The sequence below is a fragment of the Myxocyprinus asiaticus genome, chromosome 32 (genome assembly GCF_019703515.2).
Source record: "Myxocyprinus asiaticus isolate MX2 ecotype Aquarium Trade chromosome 32, UBuf_Myxa_2, whole genome shotgun sequence".
Lineage (NCBI taxonomy): Eukaryota > Metazoa > Chordata > Actinopteri > Cypriniformes > Catostomidae > Myxocyprinus > Myxocyprinus asiaticus.
In genome coordinates this window covers 18317973-18345408 of record NC_059375.1, presented here as the reverse complement: position 1 = coordinate 18345408, position 27436 = coordinate 18317973, and the positions used below count along the sequence as shown (strand labels likewise).

Sequence of the window (27436 nt, the reverse complement as noted above, 5' to 3'; positions counted from 1 at the left end):
TCAATGTTCTATTGATTTTAATAATTGATAATTGTCTTTGATAATTATTAATTATTGCTAATAACCAAACCCACTCCTAAACGTAGCACTACATTTACTGGAGCCCCATATGAGGTTTTAATGAGTTAGATACAATTAATTCATTTAAATATTAATTAATAACTAAAGAAATAATAATTAATTATTTCTGATAGTAACACTGATCTAAACAACCAGTAAAGCCCTACACCAGGTAAGCTCAAATCATGAGATTCATCTGCCAGAAGAGCAGTGCCAAAGCATGACTTACATTTAGTGTTCTTCTGCAAATTGCTTGCAATTAACTTTCAAACACAGATGTGGCTAGAGAGCACAAAGTTACTAGTGCAGCTTTAATGTTCTTTCATCATTTCCCTGCCCTGATGTTGTTCCAAACCTGTGTGACTTTGTGTATTTTGTGGAACCCAAAAGATGTTAGACAGAAAGTTAGGGACTGACAGTCTCAGTCACCATTCCCTTTTAAAATATGGTGGAAAACATGCAGTGAATGTAAATGGAGACTAAGGCTAACATTCTGTCTAATATCTCCTTGATTGTGGTGCATGGAAGAAAGAAAGACATATGGTTTGAAACAACACGAGGGTGTATGATGACAATTTCCAATAATAATAAGAAGTAGTAGTATTATTATGCAATACATGTTAAATGTGTATTATGTAATGGAATACTGGGGTGTAAATGCCCATTATGGTATATGTGGAAGTAACTAGTTACTCGCTACTTGAATTTTCTTTTAATTGGATACTTTCTTACTCCTACTAGTAATTTTTAAGATTACCACTTTTACTTCTACTTGAGTAATTTTTTTAAGTAATTGTACTTTTACTTGAGTAAAGATTTTGACTACTCTACCCATCTCTGAATGAGAGACAATACCATGACTTCAAAGAAACCGCATGCTGACTGGAAGCACTGACTCCATGAAGGTCAGTCGTCAACTCAACTGGCTCATAACACAAAAATGGTCTTGTCGCCACCTGTTGGCTAAAACCTTTAATGTCACAGGAATAAATGAAAAGACATCTATGCAGCTCTTACACTTTAGATTAGAATGCCACGAACACAAGCGGAATGATACAAACAGTAAAGCTAACAAGTGCTGCTGTTCTGAGACATCAGCACTTTTGGAAAGTCTCTCGTCCAATCAGTTTCAAAGACTGGATCTAACTGTTGTATAATAATCATATAATAATTCCAACTGTATTAAATGTTCATATCTTATCTGCAATACAATTCTTGACCTTTATTTAAGTTGTAAAATCCACTAAATGTAAATCCTTGATCTACTTCAGATGCAAATGCATTTGATTACCTCCATTAACATTTGTGTCTTCAGCATAGTTTTGAAAATAATTATAATTTGTACCACAATAGTCAAGCAACACTAAACAAATTGTGTCTAAATTTCAGATTTCATTATGCATTAGTATTATTATTTAGTAAAGAGTCGTAAAAAATAAAAATAAAATTACGAATGAATCACTGAGCAAATTTACACTCCTATTGATAAGCATGTCATCAATGCTAACATGTGTGCCTCTCTTCTGTGTCTCCCACTGCATTTTCCCAAAATGCCCAACCCACATCCACCCTTTCTTCCATGCTGCCAGCCAGCCATGTGACATGGCTAGCTATACAAAAAAAAAAAAAAAAAAGAAAACACTCAAGTGTGGGTGTGATGTGGAGAAAGAGCTGATATGGCTTTTAGATCAATGTTCTAATAGTAAGGGTGAGCAGTGGTGTGAGGGTCAAAATAAAGGAGACTTTAGTGAGGGAGTGGTCTAACAATCTGGCTGGAAGATTGCTGTCATAAACATCCATAAACTCGTCACCATCTAGAGTAAATGGCAGGGGTACACCTTGGAATGATTGCGTACAGGAAGATATATTAATCTGGAGAATGATATGGATATTTTTGCAAGGCTGTTAGACACTGGCCTTTGTGGAGATTTTCAGGGTCATGAAAATGTTAAGATGAATAAAGCATGAAATATAAACATCAGCTGTAAACTTGAGAGACACTAATTACCTCTTTCCTGACAATCTCTCTCATTTTATTCACATAGATGAACCATGGGCTCATGAAAAGCAACTTCCTGTTGCTGCAATTGTAGGGACTGAGCCTGTATGCTTGTGTGTGTGAGGGTGTTTTTGCACGCAACAATGGTTGGTGCGCTTTTTCTGCCTTAATTACTAAAATTACAGCAGGCATGATTAGTGCTGTGGTAATTTTGATGGAAAGCAATCTTTTTGCAGTAATGTTAGCAGTATCCGGTAAGAATTTGTTTATTGATTAATTTAACAGGGCACTTTACATTTCTGCACAAACTCATAAATTATGTTTTTTGTTGTTGTACTTTATCAATTAAAGATGCTCATTCTACCACCTCAAAATGTAATAGCTATCAAGTTGAAAGTATGAAAGTTGTGTAATGTCTATTCTCCAAGCAATAACCACTCTCCTAAAATTGATGTCAAAACTATAGCTCAGTTATAGCTCAGTGTTTCCTCATTCTGGTCTTGGTATTCATTGGGAGCACAAAGAAAATAAAGTTACTTTTGGTTCTGGTATTAAAATGCTGTAATAAAATATGTAATGAAAAAAAAAAAATCTCATCTGTGCTGCATCTGAACAGCAAGTTTTACCCTCTCAGTAGCTGGTGCAGTCTCTGAAATTGCTATATGTAAATGTATTTGTCTAGAAATGGCTTGTCCATCTTTCTTGGAATCAAATGTATCTCAGCATTCCATATGGCACATGCTCAGACTTGCTGAGGCTTCCACTCTGTGAAAGTAGGATGTAGGTAGTAGTTACTAGCCATTCCCATGGGTCTGATCTGAGCTCAATGGTTCAGGGCATTTCTGTTGTGGCTGATAACAGGCTAGTACTTAAAATGTAGATGGTCAGCATAAACCCATGATCTTGTGACTCTTGCTGCTAGTTCTTTGAGTTACAAAAACATCTATATTTTGGCAGCTGGAACCAGCAAATATTAAGTAACATAAACTGTTCCACTTGACTTCTATAATTTCAGATTTGAACTGATACATTTTATTGGTGTTTCATTTCACAAAAGTTTGAAGCTTTGTGAACAATAAAGTCTCTTGAATATGTGAGCAAACAACGTAAAATATACGTCTTCCACATGTAAACACACGTATCAGATAGACATCTGGGTTATGAATGTATGCTATCAGGGTATTAAAACAGGAATTTGGGGTGGAACACAGAATCCATTCATGAATCATCTGCAGTATGTCTATAAGACGTATGTCAATAAGTATGTCTCGGACGTAAATAAGACATTCAGCAGCTTTTAGATGTTTCTGATTTGGAATGTTTGTAAATCTGATCTTTTTAAGATGTTTAGCAGATGTTAATTAGATTGTGATGCTTTCAAATGAAAAAATCAAAAACGGATATCTTGGAGATGTGCGTGTGCAATCTGGGTAGGAAATATGTCAACACAAAAAAACGGGTCTTTAAATAAGAAATAAATGTATTTCCAGATTAAAAACAAATAGCTAATAGTTTATACTGTATATTGATTTTGAACAAAATCCTGACAAAAAGGTGTTTTTGAGTTTGTTGTGGTGGTTCGAAAATGCTTGCCAGCGTGAACTTTCAGGAAAACAGTCGGTACAGAGTTAACACCTTGCTGCCATTGGTCTACTACACGTCATTGGTGGGTGTGACCTGGTGCTCCACCTACTTTAACACCAACATTTTTTTCCATTTAATTACTTCACTCAGTCAAAATCAGTCTGTCTAAAGAAGAATAAATTGTTTTTCTGTAGATGGACTAATGGGAATTTTATGGGAGTCTGATTTTATGAGACTGATTATTCTCTCCCTAACCAATCATGCTGATGGATAAAAAAAAAAATCAGGACAGGGATGTAGCGAACACAGACAGAGGGAAATAGCGCAGTAAAAGTAAAGTTACTGCACTTAAAATGTACTCAAAGTACCAAAAAAATCTATTAATTAAAGTAATGAGTATTTGTAATTCATTACTTTACACCCCTGATCATACCAGTCAGGACTGCAGTTTGAAATACATGAAAAAGAACTTAAACCTAAAAAAAAAAACTGAACCATCCATATTGTTTTAGGAACATAATCAGCTGTCTCACAAACAATTGCAGCTTCAAATCAAGAGGGAATAAAGGGTCATTTTAAGTAACTGTATTTAGTATGCAGACATTGAAATGAATGCTCCCCAAAGTTAGTGACCTTATGTGCTGAAACACATCATGTGCAGAGGGGGTGAAAGGATGGGGACAGAGGCGAGACAGTTCAGCACAGACGACAAGCTGTTTTGTTTGAAATTCAATGGAAAACCTAAACCAGGTACGTCATGACATGTGATGTTGATTCAATGTTAATTTCAAACCCGGAAGATGAAAATAGCCCGAAAAATCCATAAATTAACACTTTTCCTCTTTAAATTTAAAATAACGAATGTTGACATTCTCTGCCCCTGTGTGCAAGACAAATATACCTGTTAACATCTCAAAAAATTTGTTGTAGTGTTTCATGACCCATTATGCTCAATTGACAGCTTTTGTGGCATAATGTTGAATACCATAAAAAATAATTTAGACTCGTCCCTCCTTTTCTTTAAATTAAGCAAAAATCGAGGTTACAGTGAGGCACTTTGGAAGTGAATGGAGCCAATATTTGGAGGATTTTAAGGCAGAAATGTGAAGCTCATAATTTTATAAAAGCATACATTAATTCTGTTAAAACTGGTTTATTATTTGAGCTGTAATTTTGTTTAAATCATAATTTTTACAGTTATTTTATGGTTTGTTAACATTTCATTGCCATGGCAACGAAGTTGTGACATTGGCCATAACTTTACACAGAAAAGATTTGTATGTGATTTTATCACACTAAAATCATGTTAACATGCATATTGTTTGTCTTTTGGCTATACTTTTAAAACAGCGAGTATTTTAACGTTAACAGATTGGCCCCATTCACTTCCATTGTAAGTGCCTCACTGTAACCCAGATTTATTTTATTTTTTTAAAGAAAAGGAGGGGCAAGACAAAATTTATGTTTGTGGCAATCAACATCATGGCACACATGCTGTCGATTGAGCTTAACTTGATTGAACCCGTAATATTCCTTTAAATGTATGTGTTCATACAGAGCTATATATATAGTGCATTCAGAAAGTATTCAGACCCTTTCATTTTTTTTCAAATTTTTTTATGTTGCAGCCTTATGATAAAATTCTTTTTTTTTTTCACATCAATCTACACTCCATACACCATAATAACAAAGAAACAACCAAATTTTTGATAACTCTATTTAGTTGAAGCACCTTTGGCAGCGATTATAGCCTCAAGTCTTTTTAGGTATGATGCGACAAGCTTTGCACAAGCTTTCTCTGCAGATCCTCTCAAGCTCTGTCAGTTTGGATGAAGACCGTCGGTGGACAGCCATTTTCAGGTCTCTCCAGAGATGTTCGACTGGGTTTAAGTCTGGGCTCTGGCTGGGACACTCAAGGACATTCACAGAGTTGTCCCTAACCCACTCTTGTGTTGTCTTGGCTGTGTGCTTAGGGTCATTGTCCTGTTGGAAGGTGAGTCTTCGGCCCAGTCTGAGGTCATGAGCGCTCTGGACCAGGTTTTTATAAAGGATATCTCTGTATTTTGCTGCATTTGGTTTTCCTTTATCCCTGACCATTCCCCCAGTCCCTGCCGCTAAAAAACACCCACACAGCATGATGCTACCACCACCATGCTTCACCGTTGGGATGGTATTGCACAGGTGATGAGTGGAGCCTGGTTTACTCCAGACATGACACTTGGAATTGAGGCCAAACAGTTCAATCTTCATTTCATCAGACCAGAGAATCTTGTTTCTCACAGTCTGAGAGTCCTTTAGGTGTTTTTATGTGTCTTGCACTGAGGAGAGGCTTCCGTCTGGCCACTCTGCCATAAAGCCCAGATCTGTGGAGTGTTGCATTGATGGTTGTCCTTCTGCAAGTTTCTCCCATCTCCACACAGGATCTCTGGAGCTCAAGCAGAGTGACCATCGGGTTCTTGGTCACCTCTCTTACCAAGGCCCTTCTCCCCCGATTGCTCAGTTTGGCCAGGAAGCCAGCTCTAGGAAGAGTCCTGGTTGTTCCAAACTTCTTCCATTTAAGAATTATGGAGGCCACTGTGCTCTTGGGAACCTTCTATGCAGCCAAAATATTTTTGTAGCCTTCCCCAGATCTGTGCCTCAACACAATACTGTCTCTGAGCTCTGCAGGCTGTTCCTTTGACCTCATGGCTTGGTTTTTCCTCTGATATGCATTTTTAGCTGTGAGACCTTATATATCATGTCCAGTCAATTGAATTTGCAACCGGTGGACTCCAATCAAAGTGTAGAAACATGTCAAAGATGATCCACGGGATGCACCTGAGCTAAATTTCAAGTGTCATAGCAAAGGGTCTGAATACTTATGTCAATGTGATATTTCAGTTTTTTATTTTTAATAAATTTGCAAAGTTATCAAAAATCTAGGTTTTGCTTTGTCATTATGGATTATGGAGTGTAGATTGATGTGGGGAAAAAAAACAATTTAAAGCGTTTTAGCATAAGGCTGCACCATAACAAAATGTGAAAAAAATGAAGGGGTCTGAATACTTTCTGAATGCACTGTAAATATCTAAACATTACTTTATTGAAGCAGTACTTCCTAAAAATCTTTGTAAATTCTAATCATACTCTACATGGCTGAAAGTATGTGGACATCTGAACACCACACACTTATGTGCTTGTTGAACATTTGGTTTCATATTTGAACCATCGGCTTTATTCCATCCCTATGTTGCTGTGTAGACTGATCACACTGAATTCAGTGACAAGAAAATTGCGCTGCTAAAATTGGTCTGTGTTTACCGAAATTCAAACCACTGCCTCCAGTGGCCGAATCTGAATGTGTTGCAGAGGTGAACTGTCTACAGGGTGGCACCAAAACCGAGTAGTATTTTTGTTGTAAATGCTGTAATACAGTCAGCAGGAATGCATATTTTATTAACCCTTCTCCCTAACTCAAACCCCAACTCTAAACATAACCATCACTGAAGTACAAAATGTGATTTTAGAGCAAAAATGCAACTTCCAAATCACTCCCACCATTGTTTATGTAAATGCAATTACTTCCTGGTTCCCAGGAGACTGAGGTCTCTAATGCCACTCACACAATGTGTTAGTACCAAAGGGAAAGGTGAACATCGGAATTTATGTAATAATGTTTGATAGGTTATGGTCAGTAATTTCAGAAAAATAGGGATAATTTCAGGACACATGAACATTTGTAACAAAATGTAATATAAACCTGCAGTAGGTCAAAACTACTCTGGCTGATACACAAGATGACAGAACAGTGAGTGCGTGTTTTTAATTTGCAATGTGATCAAGGTCCTAACTAGAGGCATCTCTTCTGTAGCGTGTGTGTGTGTGTGTGTGTGTGTGTGTGTGTGTGTGTTTGGCTCCCCTGGAGGCTGATGAAGGACATTGCTGCTGGCTTATTGAACTGTCTGAACGACTTTCTAAAGGCAAGACAAGATGGAGTCCTTGATTGCAAAGACATTAGAGCCCATCTGCTCACCAAGAACTCTGTATTCTAAAATCATCTTATGTCAACTTCACACACATGCTTACATCATTATGTGAGAGGATGCCCACTGACCATTTTAATGTTTGGAATTTTAATTTTTGGACTGTAATGCTCTATTTAAAGACCAGGCACACAACCATGCCAGAAAAAAAAAAAAGAAAAAAAAAGACACTAGGTTTCCCAAAGGGAAAACTAGCAACCAACGTTCGAGTTTCCAAGTAACCAAGTTATCAAATTTCCAAGGCATATGCTCCAAGAGGGATCCAGAAACAGCAATTTGTTGGAATGATTTCACTCATATAGAGCTAATATAATTATTACACATCGAAAATGATATGGAGGTGATAACTGATAATGTTGTGTAACTTATTGCCAATGCTATGTTTGGGAATTTTATGAAAAATGTTCCATATGCAATACATTTTCTGCTCTGGTTTGTATTTAAAGATTGCCTTGTAAATACTCTAAGTTCAAGATATCCTTGCGTATTGTTGAAGATAACAAAACTGATGTGAAATTCTGTAGCAAATTGAAGCACAGCAGAAAGACCATTTAAAGTAACTCAGGATTTTCCATGGTTACAAGGAATTGAATAGATCCTAAAATACATTAGTATTTGCTTTGTCTAACACACACACACACACACACACACACACACACACACACATGTTGGTGCAGCTATCATTATGAGGACTCTCCATAGACATAATCATTTTTATACTGTACAAACTATAGATTCTATCCCCTAACCCTACCCCTAAACCTAACCCTCACAAAAAACTTTCTGCATTTTTACATTTTCAATAAAACATTATTTAGTATGTTTTTTAAGCGATTTGAATTATGGGGACACTAGAAATGTCCTCATAAACCACATTTATAGCATAATACCCTTGTAATTACCAGATTTATTACAGATCAGTAATAACATATTCCATGAGTGGTAAAGAAAGTATGATCCCCAGAAAAAATGAGGTTAGTGTTTAAGGAATAGTTCACCCAAAAATGTCAATTCTGTCATTATTTTCTCACACTCATTTTGTTATAAACCCATATAACCTTCTTCTGTGGAACACAACAGGATATATTTTAAAGAGCATCGCAAAAAGCAACCACACGTGTCAAAAAAGTAATACATGCGACTCGTGCACCATATTCAAAGACTTCTGAAGACATACAATCACTTTGTATGATGAACAGAATGATTTTAAGATGTAATTCACTCTTAAATCAACTCTTCAGTGATTAACACAGCTTTTGTGTCATGACATCATTACATTCACAAGGTCACGGGATGCGGAAGAACCAATGAGTTTTGATGTTATTGACATGTCGCAATATTTTATATTTTATGTCTTCAGATGATTTGGAATATGAAGCATGCGTTTCACACTTTTGCAGGTTTTTTTTTTTTTTTTTTACTTTAAAGTGAGTCACCATCAACTGCTATTGTTTCAGCTTTTGCAACATTCTTTAAAATATCTTATTTTGTGTTCTGCAGAAAAAAATAAATTTATACGGGTTTCACATGAGGGTGAGTCATGGCCCTGTGCCTGTACAGCAATGACTGGGTGTCACACAAACATAATAATTTCTTTAAAGGAATTTGCTATAAGTTTGATCGATTTTGAGCAGAAGCAGAACTCCGTGGGTGTTTACACACTCACATCTCTGTGCGCTAGTAATCCTGTCATTTCATAAAATAGGGATTATGAGCAGTTCCTGTGATTGTTTGTGCTGCAGAATGATAGGTGGTCACACTTTTGATCTATGTGTATTCTGTCAGGATTGAAGAAATGATCCCAATTACAGACAGTAGACTAAGTCATTTATTTTAAAAAGTACAAACAGAAAACACTGGGCAAAAGAACAAAAACAGCCCAGAAAACGGCACAACACTGCTGGCAAATAAAAAAAAGCCCACGAGGGGAACTAGATAAAAAAAAAAAAAAACAACAGACTAAAAGCTAAACACGACAAGACCGGATAGAGCACTCCATGGGAACAGAGAGGAAACCCCAGGAATACCGAGGACTAAACAGATGAATGAACCAGCACAGGACAGAGCACACAAGGGGAATATAAAGGGAAATAAATAAATAGGGTAACGAGGAGAGCAGGTGGGGACAAATCAACTAATAATCAGACAGATAACAGGGCAAATGAGGGGTCAGGGTCAAGACTCCAGACAGAGCACATGGAGGAGAAAAATCACAAAAGCCTAAAACAAAACAAAGACAGGTGACAGGATCTCGACACTGAATAAAAACTCAAGAGTGTCAGGAACCTGACAAATTCATGCAAAACAGCCAACAGCAATAGCCTCTTTGATGCTAACCTGTCTCAGTGGTTCATAAATATGTAAAAAAATCATATATTATTTCCCCTATCTAAAGGAGCCATATCCTACTTTTTAAATACATTTATTGTATTTGAACCAAAAACAGTTTTACATATCCATTGTTCACCTTTTCTTTGACCTGTGCTTTTAAGATTTAGATGTAACGTATAATTGGTACATGTGAAATAAGTAAAAACACTTACATGTTTCAGGTTGGCTGTTGGATTCAAGCGTTGGCACTGCTCCATCCTTCACCAAAAGCTTGTTTGCAAAGACTGCATTAAACCGTGGCATATTCTGTGCTGAAATGTGGCACAAACAGAATATTGCACTTCATATTTTACTCAGCATTTTCAAGAATAAAATCATACTTTTTACTCCTTTAAAGTACAAAGGACATATTTCAGTAAATATTTAAGTACTTAATCTTTCTTCTCATTAAAAATAGATATTTACTGAGCCAACAAGCCAATCAAATCATTTAACTTAACTTTTATTTTCGACAGCCAATAGAGCTGGGTAGGTTACTTCTAAAATGCAATTTGGTTTTTACAAATTACATGACTAAAATTATAATCAGTAACATAATCTCTTTGATTGTATTTTTTGGTATTTCAACCTAATTTCTTGCTTTTGGACTACTTTGGATTACCTCTGACCAAACTCTTGTTTATTTTGTCATGCATTTCATCAGGATAATCTATACCATTAATGCTGCTTAAAAGCATTTAATGAATCAAAATATGAGAATTGATGTTTTGTGTGTGTGTGTGTGTGTGTGTGTGTGTGTGTGTTTTTTTTTTTTTTACTCGCTATTTGTCTGTTACTGAGTAAAATAAAAGGGCACTTAAAGGGACATGAAACACAAAAACACATTTTAACTGATATGTATGTTTTGTCCAAGATGGCATAAAAAGATTGTGTGAATTATTCTTAATTAGAGAAGGATGTCTTCCAGGTTTTACATTTTTTTGGTCCAGACTTTCAGAATAAATAAACAGTGAAGATCACTGAATAAAATGTATACATAGTACTTCACAGCTGTGAGAAGAATTAGGTAATCATCCATAAAAAATAACTGTAATCTGATTACTGAGTATTTTAAAATGTAATTGTATCAAATTACAATTGCTTGATTTTTGTAATCTAATTATATTTAAAGAATACAAGTAATCTGTTACTACCCAGCACTGGCAATTGCTTTACTTAATGCATCAATGCATTTTAATTATAACCATTGTTGATGATGGGCAAACTTGACTTGAGTCAACATTCAAAATATAAACAACTTCTGCAAAATAGTTTTTGAATGTAAGCTTCAGATTAACTACATTTGGTATGATTTAGATCCTTACAAAGCCAGGACACTGGTAAAATAGTGTTTAAATAGGTTGCTTTTACAAAGTTTGTGCATCAAATGTACTTTGTAAATAAAATAAAGAACTTGAAGGTGACTGCAATCATAGTTAAAGATGATGTGTGTAATTTTTTCCACTGTTAAAACACTTTCTCCTACCAGTTTAGACATCTACTGTATAAGTAAGCCACAAACATTGTGGCGCTTTCAAAATATTACTCACTTTTGTTTGAGCATCCCGAACACCCAGGCACACCAACATTTGCTCAACCGATGGTGTGAGTTTGGGGAGGATCTATCTGTTGGAGCATTTGGGAAACATATATTTCAAACATCTTGAGCTTTAATGAACAAAACCAACATGATCACATGCAAAATCGACATGTTCCTTTTGAATATTCATGTATGAATTTTCAATTCATGACAAGTGCCATCTTCCATCAGACATTTTTACAACAATTTAATCATAATCATCTTTTCCTCTAGCTCTACTGATAGTGTGTAGCGTGAGCAATCTCAGAGACATGGGTTCTGGTCCCATGGAAATCAGTAAGTGAGTTCACATAAAAAATGGCATAAACAAACCCTAACCTCAGCCGTTGCATTTTCACTCTAAAATGTAATTTGTAATCAACTGATGGTTAAGTTTAAGGTTAGGGTTTTGATTGGGGTGTAGGGTTAATGAAATATGCATTCCTGTTGAAAAATGCAGTATCACGACATTGCACCATGTTGGCAGGTCTTCGGAAGTCCCCCCTGAGGCTTTGGCACTGGTAGAAGTATGGACTGAGCCTAAAGATATTGCGTAATCTGTCCTCATGGCGCATGGGGTGCAATGGCAAGGATGTTACATGGCTCTTGCCACCCTCACTTTGCGGTTAACCATTCTAATCAATGCCCGCTAACAGTGTTGTAGTACTCGAGTTCCCTAGTCCAAGACCATATTTTCATGGTCTTGGTCTTGTCATGGACTCGTGAGCAATTTGACTCGGTCTTGACTCGAACTTGAACAAGTGTGGACTTGGACTTAACCCAGAGTCCAGTCGAGTCCCTTTTAAAAAAATATACAATGAAAAGCTTCGACTTATCTGACAAAATATTTTGACTGATAATATCAGAGATCTTGACATCTTGTGCCACATTTCAATCTGATGAGTAGAATCTGAACTAGTGATGCCCAGTTTACAAATAAATAATTCTAGTGAGTCCGTTCTTTTCAGCAAATTGGCCAAACAGGTTAGCAAAAAGGTCTGAATCGATTGGCTATTCAGCCCGATTCATCGTTGGATAAAGTGGATATTTACCTACAGTCAACAAAAGACTGCTTTTTTGAGAGGTAACTTTGAGAAACTTCCATTGGTGCTGTGTCTTGTTAATAAGGTGTTGTTCACACCAAGCGTGTTGTTGCGTCCACACATGCTGTTTTTCAGTTGTTTTTCTATGTAAACATGCTAAACAGATGTCTTTGACCATTGCATTATGTATTGCTGTGTTTTTGGCATCTCGTACAGGAACACCACAATTGTTTTTTAAGATCTTTTGTCAAGTTAAAAAGAACATCAACTGTTAAAATGTGTCTTGAGACATCTTTGTTATACTCTTTTCCCTGATAGCACACATACAACACCCAGACATCTATTTGATGTGTGTGTTTACATCTGGAAGATGTCTATTTTACGTTGTTTGCTCATCTGCATTCCATCTATAAGACGTATGTCAATAAGCATGTCTCGATGTCAATAAGACATTCAGCAAATGAGACGTTTATGATTTAGAATGATTGTAAATCTGATATTTTTAAGATGTTTAGCAGATGTTACATGCTTTCCAGATGAAAAGGTCTAAAACAGACATCTCGAAGATGTACGTGTTCTATCTGGGTTCATTGCACTGCGTTGGTCTGAACAGCCTCTAGTCTTTTAGAAATGCTTTAGCCATTAGTTACATGAATGCTACACATACTGAAGAAAATGTAAAAATACTTCTGAATGGCATCTAAATGTTTAGATTCACTTTCTGCATAAAAATTGTCATATTTAATACATTATTGTTAGGTTTTTAGGCCCATTTTAGCTATTGCACAGTTATTCTGTATTTTGTAAAGCAGAAATTTTAAATGTTAAAATAATAAATTAGGTTTATTTAATATATGCACCTATAGTTCTTTAAACTATTTAATACAGTCATAAAAAACATTATTCTTAGGCTCAGCCTTTACTGGTATCAGTCTCGACTTGGACTTGGCCCTCTCCGGTCTTGGTCTTGACTCGTACTCGACCCTCTTCTGGTCTCGGTCTTGACTCGAACTTAACCAGCTCTGGTCTCAGACTGGACTTGGACTCGTTGAGCTGGTCTTAACTACAACACTGCCTAAACGCTAATTAGCTGAGATGCTGGAACAGTGAGTCAGAGGCCACAGATGACAGTAAGTGTTGATAAGCTCACATTGGTGTGCAACATTAGCACCTAATTAATCTCTTTGACTGTCATCTGCCTTTCTCTGAATCTCATAATTGAACTCTTTGAATGCTTTAGGCCTCTAATTCATGTCTGCCCAAAGAAAATTATATTATTGGTTCAAAACAAGTTAAACTCATTTGACAGCATTGGTGGCATAAATATCATTACCACAAAAAAATATTTCTACTCATACCTCCTCTTCTTTAAAAAAAGCAAAAATCTGGGTTACAGTGAGGCACTTGCAATGGAAGTGAACGGGGTCAATGCGTAAACATTAAAATACACAGATGTAAACAATATGCATGTCAACAGGATATTGATACACAGGTTTTTAACAGAAACACTAATGTAAGTGCTTTTATTAAATTTTAAGCTTTACATTTCTGCATTTAAATCCTCTAAAAATTGGCCCCATTCACTTCCATTGTAAGTGCCTAGCTGTAACCTCGATTTTTGCTTTTTTTATCGATTTGTTTTTTTTGTTTTTTTGTGGTAATCATCATCAGACCACAAAGACTGTCAAATGACTTTAACTTATATTAAACCCGGAATATTACTTTAAGTCATGTCTGATTAACATCAACGTGCTGGGCTTGTTGTACATTATGAATGAGGTAGATCTGACAATAAATGTCTAAGAGAGGGTGAACTTTCATGATTCATCTAGTTTCCGGTATCACAGCATCTCTGATAATGAGTCCATTATACAATCGTGATAAAAAGTGTTTGCAAATAACTAACTTGAAGAAATTTCTGGATCAACTGTGCTACGTCATATGAAACACCAAAACGCAAAGGCTGAAACTGATGCACTTTGTATATTTTGCTGTTTTCGAAAATGCAAATATACATTTTTGTCATATATGAGTCATAGTTGTAGCAGGCGCCACACAGCACCTTCTTCGAGGGTGAATTTTATGAAGTAGCGGTGCACTACAACAGCTCTCCCAGATGTATTATTCTGAGCACATAGTGCTGCTTCCTGGCATTTTTTCTTAATGAATCCTCTTGGAGGCTTCCTTCTCCCTTTTACCTCCCGACCACTACTCTACCTCCCTCTCACTACCTATTTTTTCTCTCCATTTCTTTGTCTCTATTCTACCTTGACTAAATGAAAAAAAAAAAAAGAAATTATATTGTCATTTCAACCTTTCTCTTTCAAAACACAGTAATATTAAAACTTACAGTGATTCTAGGTTTGTTTATCACCATACACATAAAATATATTTTTTGGACAGAAAATTAAAAAGGTTTCTACAAAGGGAACCATTTTAGTTTTTTTTATAAACCCGGTGGTGGCTGATACAAAAATACTGTTATACGACAGGCACTCAAGAACACACTATAAGGATAGGCTACAAATAGCTGGCAATTCTTCTCACAGAGAAAAATACAATATACTATATATATATATATATATATATATATACAAACTACCGGTCAAAAGTTTTGAAACACTCATTCTTTATTATAATTTTTTTCACATTTTAGAATAATAGTAAAGTCATCAAAACTATGGAATAACATAAATGGAACTATGGGAATTATGTTGTGACTAAAAAAAATCCAAAATAAATCAAAACTGTGTTTTATTTTAGCATCTTCAAGTAGTCACCCTTTGCCTAGAATTTGCAGACATGTACTCTTGACATTTTCTCAACCAACTTCTTGAGGTATCACCCTGGGATGCTTTTTAAACAGTATTGAAGGAGTTCCCATCTATATGTTGGGCACTTAGTGGCTGCTTTTCTTTATTATTTGGTCCAAGTCATCAATTTCAAAAACTTTTTTTATTTTTATTACATTTTAGTTTTATAATGAAATAAATTAATATGGTGGCACAATTATATTTTTGTCTACAAAACTAATTTCAAACATTTAAGCATACGCCTTCAGATCAAAAGATTTTTACGAGCATGTGAAACATTTCAGTCAAGTGTTTCAAAACTTTTGACCGGTAGTGTGTGTATATATATATATATATATATATATATATATATATATATATATATATATATATATATATATATATTGATATTGATATATATAGATATAACACAAAGAAAAAAAAAGAAGAAAAAAGAAAACACCAAATCGTACGTACATAAACAGTGCAAAGAGAACCAACGTTATATCCAAATATTGATAATTTTCACATATGCTGCATATTCTAAATGTACCACTTTTCACAAGTCGTGTCAGCAATTTTGTTTCTTGTTCAGCTTTTCTTTTTGCTTTTTGCTTAATCTACGGCACATTCAGTTGTTCTTGGACCGACACTCACATAAACTAAATGTGTTGTGAAAACTGATTTACTGCTGACATGTCAATAGATATGATTCATTTCCCTACTGCTCTACTCTGTGTGCTACATTATGCAGGTGAATTCATTTATTACCTCTATGCTCATACACACATTCAGACACACAGGTTTTACTGAAATAAATGCAGGCAATAGGTAAATTGTGATGTACACAACACTGTCCCTCTAAATCACCAGATATTTCTTTGCAGAAGTCACTTGACAGACAAAACCTCAAGCAATAGTTAACAGCAAATTAACAGTCAAGAACTAGAACCACCTCTTTGATGCAACACAAATACTTAATCGTGCACAGATGTCAGTATAAACATACTCTCTAATCATACTTAATTTCATTCAAACATAAAACGTCATGCAAAACGTAAGTTCACATTTGCTTGTTCTTCTACAATTAAAGTAGTCACCCTGTAATGTTGTGGCAATAAATAAATAAATAAAATGTTCTGGGAAACTGTTTTGTTCCAGTGATAAATTGTCTGCAAGTGACTTGTTGAAAATGATAACACATTAGGTAGGTGCCATTCTTTTATCATTGAATGTGCATATCTATTACAAAAGACTTCTTTACTGACCTGCAGTCAGTTGCTCAGAGATTTCCTTTGTTTTGCTGTGCATCCTTATGACCTCTGATCAGTGTTCCCCAACTCCGAAAATGTATTTTCTCTTCTCATAAATGCCTAAAAGGGATAGTTCACCCCAAAATGAAATTTATGCCATTATTTACTCATGTTTTTCCAAACATGTATGCCTTTCTTTGGTACGTAAACATAAAAGATGTAAGGCAGAATGACAGCCTCAGTCACCATTTACTTTTATTTTATGGAAATAATATGCAATGAATGTGAATGGTGATTTTGGCCCTGTTTCCACCTGGTATTAAGATGCGTTTCGGGTGATCAGATCACATGTGGTCAGCCCTAAATACAGGTCTAAATGGGGTATAAAATGTTTTGTGATTGGATCACTGAAACCACATACGAATGTGGTCAAAAACACATGTGACCACATCACATTTGAGGTGTAAACAGTAATCTGTCCTGTTTGCATCCCGGCAGCAGTGAAGTGTCACCCCTCACCTGTCAATCAACTGCTGCACTAAAGCAAGAGTTTAAACTTGGCCATTTACAAGCGGCTTTAAAATCAAATAACCAACCGATTGGAACATATTAAAAAGCGGATACATACACAATAACGAGAGGTTCACAGATCTTCTTTAGTGTGTCTGATATCAAGTCAGATAAGAAGCACAAACACCTGAAGCTCCTTTAATACAGGTAATCCACTAAAATAACAGATAAATCTGCTTGACATGTTGCGTTTGTGCTTAGATTCAATTTCAACCGCATCTAGGAGAGCGCGCTGGTTTTTTTCCCACTCTTTTTTGTCTTTTCTAACATTGTTGCACTTTAATATCATGAAGTAACACACTGACGTAGTGATTGATGTATGTCGTCATGAAACAGAGACCCTCCCCTCCAAATCTGAACACAAGTGGTCACAGGAGACTTAAAGTCTCCTGTTTCTCCGATCATCTGACCATAGTTCTCCAAGTTAGGATTATTATACGCACAAAAGCTTACAGTCAAGGCACAAACCAATACAAGGACCTCCTTGGTCTTTGTCCCATGTTTGACGAGGAGGAAGTCATGGCCGGGCCGTAACGGTGGACGCCCGGAGCTGAATCAGCCTAATCAGCCGGGATATGGACAAAGAGGAGCTGGGGATGCCAAGGAGAGAGAGAGAGACACACGCAACCGCTCTGTGTGTGTGTTCGTCGATGTGTCATTATGTTTTGGAACTGCTGCCGTCCGCCAGGGGACGGAGGAGCAGCTGAGGACCAGGTGGGCGGCATGCCCGCGGGAGCCGAAGAAGGGCATTTTCTTGTCTATGTCTGTCCTTTCTCTGTCTCTCCTGCTTGCTCTTTCTCTCTCCCCCTCCCTCCCGTCATCTCTCTCAGATTCTCAGGAGACGGGAAGGACCATCGGGTGGCGGAACGGGTGGAAGGGCAGCATCTCCCCTCCAGAGATGGGTGGGGGGGAGTAAGCCAGCAAGTTACACCATGTTTCTTTATAACATTTTACTGAACAGAATGAACATATAGAATGCAGGGAAGTAAACTCTCTTTCAGCAAATGTGAAAGGGCAGATAATGTTACAGTTCGACAGTTTAGAACTTACCCTTTAACTGAGACAAGCTACATGTATTCAGAAAAACAGTCTTTTTCCAGAGCATCATAAAAAGTCTTCATACTTTGTTAAGTGCTTCATATGTTTGGGATGAATTAATGTGCTTTTTTACAGAGTGCACTGCTCCGAGCTGAAGATGCCTCCTTCCTTCTTCTCTCTCCTCCTAGACCTGTGCACCTTCCAGCAGGCAGCTGCTATAAACAACATGACAAATCCCATAACCAGCAGTACCAGGGACACCACTTTAGTCTGGGGCAGCGTGTTGAATGTGAACGTGACACCGGTGCCTGCCATGCCAATCACCAGAGAGATGACCCCGAAGGGAAACACGCAGCGGTACCAGGACTTCTCAGTGCCACCCGTGGCCTGGGCCAGCCGCTCCAGAGTGGAGAGGTCCTCCGGGGCTTTGGGTACAGGCATCGGTCCTGTGCCATCCTGGGGTTGGCTGCAGTCAGGGTCCAGCATGGGCAGTTGTGCCAGGGTTGGAGGCTGGCAGGGCAAGCGGCCAGATGAGCAGCCCATCTCAGAGCTGCAAGCCAGGGAAGCCACTGGTGATTTCTTGTTGGTTTGCTTTTCCTTCTTCTACTGGCTCTGTCAGGAGTAAATATTTGCCTGAGAAGAAGGGATATTTCTGGCAGTGATCTATATATAGAGCTGGATGAGGACAGGGAGAGTCATAGAGTAAGAGAGATGCTGGCATGCTAAAATAAAAGAAGATTTACTTACCTCCTCTCTCAGGATTTGATGTGTTCCTTGCTCTGTTGCATTGGTGTATCTGCTCTGCTTGTATCAGCAGTACATTGTCTGTTTTGCTAGCAGAGCTGACTGGAGTATACAAAGCTGGCCAAGGAGGAGATAATGAGAGGACAGGGGTTGGTCACAGGCATCTGATTGGCTGCCTTTCTCCTGTGACATCATGAATGGTTGAGAGGGCTCCAAACAGGAGTGTGATTAATGATGTTGATAACCACACTATATGCCACCTACACTCATGCCCATCTCTTACCCTCTCTCTATCTCTTCCTTTAAATACCTACTATAATGACTGAAAGCTTTTCTCTTTAAACACTATAAAAAGTGGATAGTGTAGTTGTTATTTAAAGGGATAGTTCGCCCAAAAATGGAAATTCTTTCATCATTTACTCACCCTCATGTTGTTTCAAACCCATAAGACTTTCTTCCTTGGAACAAAAAAGCTGATGTGATGCAGAATGTTAGCCTCAGTCACAATTCACTTCCATTGCATCTTTTTCTTTTTTTTTTGCATACAATGAAAGTGAATGGTGATGAGAACTATCTCTTTAAGGAGCAATTTCAAACTGAAGATTCTTATAAATTACTTTTGTTGGTGAAAACTGATGTATTCATCAGTCTAATTCAGTCATATTCAAAATTGTTTTTATTTTTTTTTACAGTGTAATATATTTAAAAGGAATGTTAAAGCAAAAATCCCTGATTTTATCACACTAAAATCATGTTAACACACATAATGTTTACATCTTGTGGTTATGCATACTTTTGAAAGAGTGTTTTTTTTTTCTTTCTTTTTTTTCTCTCCAATTTGGCATGCCCAATTCCCAATGCACTCTAAGTCCTCGTGGTGGCGTAGTGACTTGCCACAATCCGGGTGGCGGAGGACGAATCTCAGTTGCCTCCGTGTCTGAGACCGTCAATCCGTGCATCTTATCACGTGGCTTGTTGAGCGCGTTACCACGGAGACATAGCGCATGTGGAGGCATCCACGTCATCCACGCACAACTCACCACGCACTCCACCGAGAGCAAACCACATTATAGCGACCACGAGGAGGTTACCCCATATGACTCTACCCTCCCTAGAAACCGGGCCAATTTGGTTGCTAAGGAGACCTGGCTGGAGTCACTCAGCACGCCCTGGATTCGAACTTAAGACTCCAGGGGTGGTAGTCAGCATCTTTACTTGCTGAGCTACCCAGGTCCCCCTGAAAGAGTGTATTTTAATGTTTATGGACTGGCCCCATTCACCTCCACTTTTCTTGTTGTTAAAGTTGCACTCAGTAACTTTTGTCTTTGTGTCATCTTGGACTTACACTGACACCTAGCGGCTTGGATGCAGCATCATTTAAAATCAAAAGTTTTCAATTTTAGATGCCATTGTATAAATTTAGCATTCACAGTCAGCCATGATTATTTAATCAATGAGTTAAGGTGTCAAATAACAGGACAGTTACTGAGATTAAGGGAGCAGTTTTCGGCTGGTCATCTGATTCTAACACGGCAGCCCCCATGTGTGAACCTTTTCCATGTAGAATAAAACAGCTTTTATAAGGTTACTGATATGACTGGAGTCTTCATTTTAATGTGAGTGGTCATGATTTCCTACATATATTGCAAAATAACAATTAATGTCTTTAGGAGTCAAACTTTTTTAATGAGGAAAAAATGACTGAATGCACCTTTAAATAACAAAGGAAGAGTGGAAATAATTTTTTGTGGTAACCAACATTATGCCACAGATTCCTTTAACTTGCTCTAAACCCGGAAAATTATTTAAATTGACTACTTGCACAACTGCTTCCACATTGTACTTAATGCGGCTCAGGCATTTCCGGTAACAATGTTCAGCGCACCTACAGTAAATGCAGAGTTTTACTCATGGGAAGGCTGAAGGAAATGAAGGCAGATTATTTCTACTTTATAGGGCTGTCAGTTGATTATATCATTAAATCATGTTTTTAGCCTTAATGTGACTGATCTCGAGTCCCTTTATTCTATATTTCTTTCTTTCCAAATTTAAACTCAGCTCCTGAATACAAAATGAAATATATTTCAATTTAACCTGCAGCAGTCAACTGTGGACCTTCTAATTAATAGCGTATTTCATTCACTGAAGATATTTCTTATAAGCTTCAATGATAATTATATTCCACCATAAAATGATTGCAAATGACTTGACTTTGGTTAAATGTTCCATGTGGATTTGATTTATAAATAAATTAGCCATTCTCTTACTCTGACCAGAGTCACTCCTTAAAAGTCACACAGAACAGAATGAAGCAGTTTTAAAGTCAAAGCGAATAAATACTTTAACTGTGCTAAAATATATTTAACGACATTAAACATATTGACTTAATCTCAAATGTTATGATTCGTTATCTTTGGCAGCTCTACTACTTTTTACATATAGCTATAATCAAAAAATATATTTTTTTATTTCAATATATAGTCTAGCGATTTACAATTAAACAATGACACAAAATAGATATTAAAACATACATTTAATTCAAACATATAAAGGAGTGATGCATACATTAGTCAGGTCTCTAATGGAGAATTGCTCTATTTGAAGCATATGAGCACTGGTACTCAGGGTTGGGAGGGTTACTTTTGAAGTGTATTCCACTACAGATTACAGAATACATGCTGTAAAATGTAATTTGTAACATATTTCATTAGATTACTCAAGGTCAGTAACGTATTCTAAATACTTTGGATTACTTCTTCAGCACTGGTAGATTTTTTTCACTTGTTTTGACTATAAAAACTCTGCCAGTACAGTAAGACAAAATACATATGTTAAAAATACATTCTCTGAAAAACCTAAATATCTTATGCAGTGTTGTTTCTAAAACAAGATCAATCAAATTTATCTTGTTTTAAGGATTTTTAGATATTTTTACAGGAAAACAATACAAAAATTATTATCAAGAATATGATTTTTGCCCTAATATCAAAGGTATTACTAGAAAAAAAGAAATTATGATCCAACGTGAATTTTCTTGATAAAAAATATGAACATGCCTGGTAACGTGCATGTAAAATGGCAAGAAATAGCATTTTAGATAAGCTTAAAGCTGACAATTTACACAAGATTTATTTCTATTTCTTCTGCTCCAAACTTACTTCTCTGTCTGCTCGTATGAATATAACACATCATAAGAAAGTGTTTCACCGCTGTTCAAATGCACTTTGGATCGCATCATTTATATGTATAAATGTTTTCCATCTGAAAGGACTAAATATTAAATGAAACAAATGACAATAAAATGCAAAGTAATCTCTTCAGTAATCAAAATACTTTTTGAATGTAACTGTATTCTAATTACCAATTATTTAAATTGTAACTGTAGTGGAATACAGTTACTTATATTTTGTATTTTAAATACGTAATCCCGTTACATGTATTTCATTACTCCCCAACCCTGCTGGTACTGACACCTTTTTACTAGTCTCCTTCATCCTTCTGTGATGTGGGGTTCAATCCAATCTGTGGTTAAATGTCTGCCACAGACCTCCATGTGAGGAGAAACATGAAATGCTCTGAGTGTTTACCAACCATTTCTTTCTCAAATCGGCTCGGGCTCAATTAAAGCTTTGAAAACTGTTATTCAACTGAATTTTGAAGACACTATTCACAGTAATGTTTAGAATATTTCCTCTCCTATCTCTGAAAATGTCTGGAATTTATCATCTTCTTCCGAACACACACTTTAAATGGAGCTTCGGGAACTAGGCAACTTGTAAACACATTTATTTAGATTATTTCAGAACGGAAGTACATCAAGAAGCTCAGTGCAAGTAGTCCATTGAACTCATTGGTTAAAAAGGGCTAAATAACCTGGGCAGCATTTCCCAAAAGCATTGTAAGCCTAAGTAGATCGTAGAAACCACTGGCACCAATGGTCTCTACGATCAACTTAAGCTTGCGATGCTTTTGGGAAATGCAACCCTGATTTTGTATAGATGATGAAAATAGATTTTCGTTTGTTTCTTTATTTTTAAATACAAATTTGTTTATTTTAAAAATTTGAAACCCCTCTGATTTATCAAATAATCTATTCACTTTGTGTGGTGTGAAATGTTTAATACAATAAAATGCATACCATACATCCACACTCAAACAAAAACAGGCTCTTTCAAGGCACACAGCAATGTAATGCACATTGTTATATGGAGCATTATGCAAAAGAGGATAGCTATTCATCTGTGAGGAGCTTTTTGATTAAATGAAAAAGTTGTCCATCTGCATCAACATCTGCAGTCCATGTAGTTAATTGCATGCTTGCTGCTATTTATATTGCCACAAGTACCAAACCGAGTGACTCAATGTAACAAGCTTCAGAGTAAGAACAATGTGATCTGATTTGCTATCAACTTTGCACAAATAGAGAAATTACAGAGTACTAAGAACATTTGGTCAAAGGATAACATCTTTAAGAAGTGCTAAGTGCTTTGTTCTGTAAAAACGTGCTCTTTATGTTATGTATGTATGCTCTGTAAAGGTAATGTACAGCTGTCTGTGTGTGCAGCATATGTTGCTTCAAGAATCTTAGAACTTGCATACAAATCTTTCACACATTTACATCAATGACTGTATTTTTTTTTCTCCTGATGTGGGGTTCAGGTTCATGCTGTGGGAAGCAAAGTGCCATCTGTGGGGTTTAATCAAATAACAATGAAAATCCCCCTCTAATAAATGTTGGATGTGACTCAACACAATTTGAATGAGGAGAGGAGAAGGAGGAGGTGGAAGAGTAAACATATTAAAGGAATAGTTCATCCAAAAATTACAATTCTTCTATGTTTGTTCCAAACCTGTTTGACTTTATTTCTTATGCAGACCACAAAAAAAAGGTGTTTTAATGAATATCGTGGGCCGTCTTTTCAATACAATGGCAGCAGATCAAAAATGGCAGTGGAACACAAAGGAAAAAAAAAGAAACAACCAGAAATTTAAGTACTTTTTCCAGTGAAAATGTTGATGTCTTAATGAGTGCTATGAAATAAGCTTATTCACAGTTGCACGTGTTCCCACGAGAACTTAAGTTGATTTTAGCACTAGTGCTAAAAACATCACAAGTTCTCATGTAAACATAATCTTCTTTCATAGCTTCTTTCATGAACATGAAAAAAGTTAGTCACAGTCATCTGCCATTGTAATGAAAATTACAAATACACAAAATACTTTTGTGTTCCGCATAAGAAAGGAAGCCAAATGTGTTTCAAACGACATGAGTGAGTAAACAATTTCAGAATTTCATTTTTTGGGGTAAAATATTATTTTAAAGCAGACAGCTGGATATAGAAACTCACAAACCTATGGTTGCATGTTGCATGTCTCTTTCAAAACTCCTGATCTAGGGATAAATTGTATAAAAAGAGCATAGGAAATTGAAGGAGGATATCACATGAACCTAAGAAGATGCCATATGTCTACAGTTATATGACCTCAGAATGGTGACTCAGTGGTGCCTGGAGAGGTACAACTGGCAGGTTGGGCACACTGAGACAAACCACGCAAGCTCTGCCATAAAGCCAGTGGGTGGACAGCTCCACCTGTCACCCGGTCTGGTGTCACTTGTGCCAGCCTATTAGTCGCCTCCAGTCACTATTGCATTTCTTCCAGTGAGCAAGCCTAGAATTACATACATATTAAAGGGATAATGTAGTTTTTATCTGCTACTTTTGGAAAATTGACATGCCCTGCAGTATGTTTTATATGCAATACTCCCAAAAAAAAAAAAAAAAAAAACTATTTTAACAGCATTAATAATAAATAATGACTTATATAATTAAGCATGCAGCTTTAATGACCTCGTATTAATTGAGAGAACATGGAATATTTATAGTTTCAAAAATGTATTTGTCAACTGCAGGACCATTATAAATGAACTATTGAAGACAAACAGGTGATCAAAAGTTGTGAAATCTTAATAGAAATTATGACCATTTACAGGACTGAAGATATACACACTTTGACAATCTTGAAACACGTTATTTTTCAACTACTGTTACGTCTCCACTGAGTCTGCTTAAAACCCACCCATGTTGTATGTAAAGACTGGGGTAAATTGGCTGGAAAGTGCGGAAGCCTTTGTGCTGGATTCCCCACAGCAGCTAAGGCACACACTAGTCACAACCTAGAGTCTTAGGGTGTGTTCACACTTGGCAGGTTTGGCTTGATTAAAACGAACTCTTCATTTGAATAAGTGTGAACGCTGTCACCCGACCCTTGGTGCGCACCAAACAAGCGGACCAAGACCGCCTGAATAGTGGGTCTTAGTCCGCTTCCAAACGAACTCTGGTGCGGTTCGATTGATATATGAACGCAACCTGGACCAAAGACGTCTAAACGGACCAAAAACAGGAAGTAATTTGCCTAATACTGACCTCAAGCATATCTGGTTCTTCTCATCATAGGAGCTATGTTGCCCATTACAGTTCGGTACAGGCGTCGGAACCGCCGTCAGCCATCCTTGCAGCATATCTTCGCTTGTGTGTGCAATGGAGGAATTCCTGGCGCTGTTTTGACTCCTTTACACATTTTATTAGCTCTTCGTTTGTTCCCAGCTGGTAAAAATACCACCATATATACATATATCAATATAATGAGCGCATTTCGCCCAGCAGCCAGCATTGTTTTGGATGATCATTAAGTTCCGTCAAAAAATATACATCATAAAAGCTGTCCAATCAGGTTGTGACTTTTTCCTGATGCCTTTGGTTTTGTATCTTTAGGTTCGGTGTTAAAAATGCCAGTGTGAATGCTAAGCGAACCAGGATTAAATGTATCAATTTCTTTTTTGGTCCGGACCAAGAGGACCAAGAGAACCGAACTACAAGTGTGAACACACCCTTAGATGCTGCTGATGGTTAATTAGCCCAATTCTGCAGGAACACGTGGGGCGTGCACTATAGTGGAATGAGGAGTACAGATGGATTGATTTGAAGGAAAAGAGCAAGGATAATCACCCCTGTTGTGTCTTATCTTATTTATATTGTATGAACTGAATCTGGGGCTGACAGAGATATGCTTTCAAAAAGCTTTAATACATTAATCTGAGGAAAAGTGCTGAAAGTTTCATTGTCTAAAAGTCTGAGCAATCATCTAAATGAGTTGGGGCACAGTTGAGTTGGTCTTACATTGAGAATTAAGTACTCATGACTCAACTAACTCAACCTGACCATTACAACTACATATACTACAAGAACTCTGATGTGTCACTACATTTGAGTGAAATACTTACATTTATTCATTTAGTAGACGCTTTTTCCAAAGGGTTACTCCACGTCAAATCAATCAAATTTCAGAAACTTCCCTGGCTGATGTTTTTGGATCAATATGTACTCTGTAGTCCATTATTTTGTATGATTTTGGTCTAAGATTTTGGGGCAAAACTACAAGTAAAATAATTAACCCTAGATAGTTAGCTGTGTCATTAATTTATTTTTACACAGAGACAGGTGTGTTTCTAAAATCAGTTGACTGATTTTAGATCAGTTGACCTCGTCCCTCCTTTTCTTTAAAAAAAGCAAAAATCAAGGATACACTAAAGCACTTACAATGAAAGCAAATGGGGCCAATTTTGGGGGGTTTATAGGCAGAAATGAGAACTTGGCTTAACTTGTATTGAAGCTGGAATATTCCTTTAAGAATAAGCGACACAATTATTGATTCATAGCATTTAATTTTTAGCTTTCATCATTAAGAAAAACAAAACAAAAGCAACATTTTTAGCTGAGGACCTTTGGTTGAGTTGACATGGAATGACCCAACATATACTACATGGCCAAAAGTATGTGGATACCCGTAAATAACACTCATATGTGCTTGTTGAATATTTAATATCAGAACCATAGGAATTAATATGAAGTTGGTCCTTTTCCCTAACAACTTCTACTCTTCTAAGTTGTTTCCACAAAATTGGAAAAATACAATAATATAGATTTGTCTGCACTGGAATTAAGGGGCCAGTTAATTATAATATAGTGTTCACTTACTTTTGGCCATATGTAATTTAAATCCAAGATTGCTAAATATAAAGCACTGAAAGTGTAGTCTCCTTAAACGTGTGCTGAGAGCAACTCAATCTAACAAAGATAGAAATATAAACTGAATTGAATTAAAAACCAGAGGGGGGCTAAATGTGAAACAGCACTGAATCACAAAAATTTGTAATGTAATGCTTTGTAATGTAAATATCAAGAACAGAGGAGAGAGAGACAATTTAATAAAACATTGAATTCCCACAATGCATTAAATTATCATACAAGTTCTTTACCTGGTGAGAACTCTTCTAACAAAAGACCCCTGTATGTCCAATATTCCCTACAGAAACTATTAAAT

The 27436-nt window shown here is 36.6% G+C and overlaps 1 protein-coding gene across 2 annotated transcripts in view; it reads right to left on the bottom strand.

Annotated features, from left to right (window-relative positions):
- LOC127423288 (anti-sigma-I factor RsgI2-like) overlaps positions 1-20693 on the bottom strand; it is a 43151-nt gene extending 22458 nt beyond the window's left edge. The window contains exons 1-4 of one of the 2 annotated variants that reach the window (XM_051667467.1): positions 19058-20693; positions 16718-18943; positions 11586-11661; positions 10209-10307 (exon numbers count right to left, since the gene is read on the bottom strand). The gene's annotated coding sequence lies outside the window, so the exon portion shown is untranslated. The remainder of the gene's footprint in view (positions 1-10208; positions 10308-11585; positions 11662-16717; positions 18944-19057) is intronic. The other variant, XM_051667466.1, reaches the window with a different exon arrangement.
- Positions 20694-27436: the final 6743 nt, after the last annotated feature.